Source organism: Cherax quadricarinatus, chromosome 15 (genome assembly GCF_038502225.1).
Source record: "Cherax quadricarinatus isolate ZL_2023a chromosome 15, ASM3850222v1, whole genome shotgun sequence".
Classification (NCBI taxonomy): domain Eukaryota; kingdom Metazoa; phylum Arthropoda; class Malacostraca; order Decapoda; family Parastacidae; genus Cherax; species Cherax quadricarinatus.
In genome coordinates, this window is record NC_091306.1 from 21,687,488 (window position 1) to 21,693,216 (window position 5,729).

A 5,729-nucleotide genomic window follows, 5' to 3' on the forward strand; every position below is an offset into this window, starting at 1 on the left:
ATGATGATCAAATCAAATGCAAAGTGTGTGGTCAACACGATGGTCACTTTCTTGAACATTATGTGTTTTATTGTGCACTTATTCAGGAATATAGATAGACAGTATAATAACCAACCTATGAGACATGTAAAGATATATTTTTAATGAAAATAAGATAAGACATAAGCAAATTTCCTAAATTTGCTTATGTCTAAATTTGCTTACAACAGATAAATCAACTGTAGAACTAAATCCAAACATACTCCTGTTAACCCTTTATGGGCCTAGTTCCGAGGGGTGGACAATAAACTAGCCGTTTCCGGGGTAAACATCGAAACATCTAAATCTCTCTCGTGCTGGATCATCGTGTGGTACATCTTGTCTGCTGTTATGACCTGGTCTTCAGTTCTGATGGACAGTACATGGATCAAGTCGTAAGCTGAGTTCAAGACCTTGACTTTACTAACTTGACTTGAATAAGTAAATTTTGTGTTATTCTAATGATCATGTGCAACAAGGCCAGGTGGAAACTTACAGAGCTCACAACGATGGCCGAGTAGAGTTGTTAGGGAAGAAAGCAGGTGACGTAAAAGAGAATAAAGGACTGAATGTCAACAAGAGTAACAATATTTCAGATTGATGTACTAAAGTTTATCTGCCATGAGTTGGAGACAGTGTAGAAAACATATCTCAAGTCCGCACAGAGCGGTCACTAAAGGATATTTAAGAGATTTCAGAGAAGCGCAGCAGGGAAAAGAATACAACCTAAGACAAGTAAGGAGGCAGGGTTGGCGGGGTGGAGGCCAGGAAGCAGTGTGAGAATCAGTGTATGTGTGACACTTGTTGAGGGAGGGTGTGCAGCTCTGCCCCACTGTGCCTCATAAGAGACTGCCTTCTTCATTCTTCTCCATCACCAGGATGAGGAGACGACGGGTGTTCCGCATCACAATTGTCACAGCAGCCATCATCTCCGTCATATACTTCGTGCTTATCACCACCACCAACACCTCCAAGCGCAGGAGGAGAAAGGTAGTGTGTATAGTCAGTACATTGTGTTGTTAACTACACGTGTGTGTGCTTGCGACTGTTCTAAGTGTTATCTCACCTCTTTCCTCTCTTATCACATCCTCTTATCAGTCCTCAACTGATGTTTTTATTTGTTAATAAAGTTATCTCACTTGCAGTGATTGTCATCATGTCATGATTGTGGGCTGACACATTATGTAAATAAATACGAAAATTGAAAGAGCCAACCATCACCTTATCTGCGAGCCTTCCTGGTCCCTTGTAGTGAAGGTGAGCCTTCCTGGTCCCTTGTAGTGAAGATGAGCCTTCCTGGTCCCTTGTAGTGAAGGTGAGCCTTCCTGGTCCCTTGTAGTGTAGGTGAGCCTTCCTGGTCCCTTGTAGTGAAGGTGAGCCTTCCTGGTCCCTTGTAGTGAAGGTGAGCCTTCCTGGTCCCTTGTAGTGTAGGTGAGCCTTCCTGGTCCCTTGTAGTGAAGGTGAGCCTTCCTGGTCCCTTGTAGTGTAGGTGAGCCTTCCTGGTCCCTTGTAGTGAAGGTGAGCCTTCCTAGTCCCTTGTAGTGAAGGTGAGCCTTCCTGGTCCCTTGTAGTGAAGGTGAACCTTCCTGGTCCCTTGTAGTGAAGGTGAGCCTTCCTGGTCCCTTGTAGTGAAGGTGAGCCTTCCTGGTCCCTTGTAGTGAAGGTGAGCCTTCCTGGTCCCTTGTAGTGTAGGTGAGCCTTCCTGGTCCCTTGTAGTGTAGGTGAGCCTTCCTGGTCCCTTGTAGTGTAGGTGAGCCTTCCTGGTCCCTTGTAGTGAAGGTGAGCCTTCCTGGTCCCTTGTAGTGTAGGTGAGCCTTCCTGGTCCCTTGTAGTGAAGGTGAGCCTTCCTGGTCCCTTGTAGTGAAGGTGAGCCTTCCTGGTCCCTTGTAGTGAAGGTGAGCCTTCCTGGTCCCTTGTAGTGAAGGTGAGCCTTCCTGGTCCCTTGTAGTGAAGGTGAGCCTCCCTGGTCCCTTGTAGTGAAGGTGAGCCTTCCTGGTCCCTTGTAGTGAAGGTGAGCCTTCCTGGTCCCTTGTAGTGAATGTGAGCCTTCCTGGTCCCTTGTAATGAAGGTGAGCCATCCTGGTCGCTTGTAGTGAAGGTGAGCCTTCCTGGTCCCTTGTAGTGAAGGCGAGCCTTCCTGGTCCCTTGTAGTGAAGGCGAGCCTTCCTGGTCCCTTGTAGTGAAGGTGAGCCTTCCTGGTCCTTTGTAGTGAAGGTGAGCCTTCCTGGTCCATTGTAGTGAAGGCGAGCCTTCCTGGTCCCTTGTAGTGAAGGTGAGTCTTCTTGGTCCCTTGTAGTGAAGGTGAGCCTTCCTGATCCCTTGTAGTGAACTCGAGCCTTCCTGATCCCTTGTAGTGAACTCGAGCCTTCCTGGTCCCGTGTAGTGAAGGTGAGCCTTCCTGGTCCCTTGTAGTGAAGGTGAGCCTTCCTGATCCCTTGTAGTGAACTCGAGCCTTCCTGATCCCTTGTAGTGAACTCGAGCCTTCCTGGTCCCGTGTAGTGAAGGTGAGCCTTCCTGGTCCCTTGGAGTGAAAAGTGATTCTTCTACTTGTGTGTGAGTGAAAGTGACCTCTACTTGTAGTGTGAGGAAGGGTGACCTCTACTTGTAGTGTGAGGGTGACCTCTACTTGTAGTGTGAGGGAAGGTGACCTCTACTTGTAGTGTGAGGGTGACCTCTACTTGTAGTGTGAGGGTGACCTCTACTTGTAGTGTGAGGGTGACCTCTACTTGTAGTGTGAGGGAAGGTGACCTCTACTTGTAGTGTGAGGGTGACCTCTACTTGTAGTGTGAAGAAGGGTGACCTCTACTTGAAGTGTGAAGAAGGGTGACCTCTACTTGTAGTGTGAGGGAGGGTGACCTCTACTTGTAGTGTGAAGAAGGGTGACCTCTACTTGTAGTGTGAAGAAGGGTGACCTCTACTTGTAGTGTGAGGGAGGGTGACCTCTACTTGTAGTGTGAGGGTGACCTCTACTTGTAGTGTGAAGAAGGGTGACCTCTACTTGTAGTGTGAGGGAGGGTGACCTCTACTTGTAGTGTGAGGGTGACCTCTACTTGTAGTGTGAGGGTGACCTCTACTTGTAGTGTGAGGGAAGGTGACCTCTACTTGTAGTGTGAGGGTGACCTCTACTTGTAGTGTGAGGGTGACCTCTACTTGTAGTGTGAGGGAAGGTGACGTCTACTTGTAGTGTGAGGGTGACCTCTACTTGTAGAGTGAGGGTGACCTCTACTTGTAGTGTGAGGGAAGGTGACGTCTACTTGTAGTGTGAGGGTGACCTCTACTTGTAGAGTGAGGGTGACCTCTACTTGTAGTGTGAGGGTGACCTCTACTTGTAGTGTGAGGGTGACCTTTACTTGTAGTGTGAGGGTGACCTTTACTTGTAGTGTGAGGGTGACCTCTACTTGTAGAGTGAGGGGTGACCTCTACTTGTAGTGTGAGGGTGACCTCTACTTGTAGTGTGAGGGTGACCTTTACTTGTAGTGTGAGGGTGACCTACTTGTAGTGTGAGGGTGACCTCTACTTGTGTGAGGGTGACATCTGCTTGTAGTGTGAGGGTGACCTCTACTTGTAGTGTGAGGGAAGGTGATCTCTACTTGTAGTGTGAGGGTGACCTCTACTTGTAGTGTGAGGGAGGGTGACCTCAACTTGTAGTGTGAGGGAGGGTGACCTCTACTTGTAGTGTGAGGGAGGGTGACCTCTACTTGTAGTGTGAGGGAGGGTGACCTCTACTTGTAATGTGAGGGAGGGTGACCTCTACTTGTTGTGTGAGGGAGGGTGACTTCTACTTGTAGTGTGAGGGAGGGTGACCTCAACTTGTAGTGTGAGGGAGGGTGACCTCAACTTGTAGTGTGAAGGAGGGTGACCTCTACTTGTAGTGTGAGGGAGGGTGACCTCTACTTGTAGTGTGAGGGAGGGTGACCTCTACTTATAGTGTGAGGGAGGGTGACCTCTACTTGTAGTGTGAGGGAGGGTGACCTCTACTTGTAGTGTGAGGGAGGGTGACCTCTACCTGTAGTGTGAGGGAGGGTGACCTCTACTTGTAATGTGAGGGAGGGTGACCTCTACTTGTAATGTGAGGGAGGGTGACCTCTACTTGTAGTGTGAGGGAGGGTGACCTCTACTTGTAATGTGAGGGAGGGTGACCTCTACTTGTAATGTGAGGGAGGGTGACCTCTACTTGTAATGTGAGGGAGGGTGACCTCTACTTGTAATGTGAGGGAGGGTGACCTCTACTTGTAGTGTGAGGGAGGGTGACCTCTACCTGTAGTGTGAGGGAGGGTGACCTCTACTTGTAATGTGAGGGAGGGTGACCTCTACTTGTAATGTGAGGGAGGGTGACCTCTACTTGTAATGTGAGGGAGGGTGACCTCTACTTGTAGTGTGAGGGAGGGTGACCTCTACTTGTAGTGTGAGGGAGGGTGACCTCTACTTGTAATGTGAGGGAGGGTGACCTCTACTTGTAGTGTGAGGGAGGGTGACCTCAACTTGTAGTGTGAGGGAGGGTGACCTCTACTTGTAGTGTGAGGGAGGGTGACCTCTACTTGTAGTGTGAGGGAGGGTGACCTCTACTTGTAGTGTGAGGGAGGGTGACTACTTGTAGTGTGAGGGAGGGTGACCTCTACTTGTAGTGTGAGGGAGGGTGACTACTTGTAGTGTGAGGGAGGGTGACCTCTACCTGTAGTGTGAGGGAGGGTGACTACTTGTAGTGTGAGGGAGGGTGACGTCTCCAGCTTCATTCCGTATAAATCATATAAATCATCTGTTCCTGCTGTGTGGATGAAGGGAAGTGATCTCTAACTAGCTCTGGTGACATGATAAGGCCCTGATCCACCGGGAGGCCTGGTCATGGACCGGGTCGCTGGGGCGTTGATCCCCGGAATAACCTCCAGGTAACCCTGCTTCTCTAACTAGTTCTGATGACATGAGTCCTCCCTGCTTATCTAACTAGCTCTGGTGATACGAGTCCTCCCTGCTTCTCACACCCTGACGAGATATGCAAGGTTGTCTGTCTCATCTAGGAAGTATGAGGAAGCAAGGATGTGTAACAGTTACAACATGAGGCCGCAGCAGCAGCATCTAACACCAGTGAGGAGGACAGTGGCAGTTCCACACTGTGTTATCACTCCACGTCACGGCTGCCTCTCGTATCATTCACGTTCAAAAATAAGAGCAAGATTACCATTGGTTGGTGATTGTCGAAGTTATGTTCAGTGTGTGTGTGTGTGTGTGTATGTGTATGTGTGTGCGTGTGCGTGTGCGTGTGCGTGTGCGTGTGCGTGTGCGTGTGCGTGTGCGTGTGCGTGTGTGTGTGTGTGTGTGTGTGTACTCACCTATATGTGGTTGCAGGGGTCGAAACAATTCATGGCCCCGCCTCTTGGCTAGTTGCTACTAGGTCACTCTCCCTGTCTAAGAGCCCGATCATACCTCTTCTTAAAGCTATGTATGGATCCTGCCTCCACTACATAACTCTGCAGACTATTCCACTTCCTGACAACTCTATGACTGAAGAAATGCTTTCTAACATCCCTGTGCATCATTTGAGTCTTCAACTTCCTTCTTGCTGTGTCCCATCTCTGAAATATCCTGTCCCTATCCATCTTGTCAATTCCTCTCGGTATTTTATGTCATTATCCTGTCCCCTTTATCCCTCCTGTCTTCAGGTTGATTTCCCTTAACCTCTCCCCTTAGGACAATCCCCTTAGCTTCGGGGCAAG

The 5,729-nt window shown here is 49.2% G+C and overlaps 1 protein-coding gene across 1 annotated transcript in view; it reads left to right on the forward strand.

Annotated features, from left to right (window-relative positions):
• Nucleotides 1–583: 583 nt before the first annotated feature.
• The window catches only part of LOC138852724 (uncharacterized), a 209,898-nt gene continuing 204,752 nt past the window's right edge, over nt 584–5,729 (forward strand). The window contains exon 1 of the mRNA XM_070085209.1: nt 584–1,008. The gene's annotated coding sequence lies outside the window, so the exon portion shown is untranslated. The remainder of the gene's footprint in view (nt 1,009–5,729) is intronic.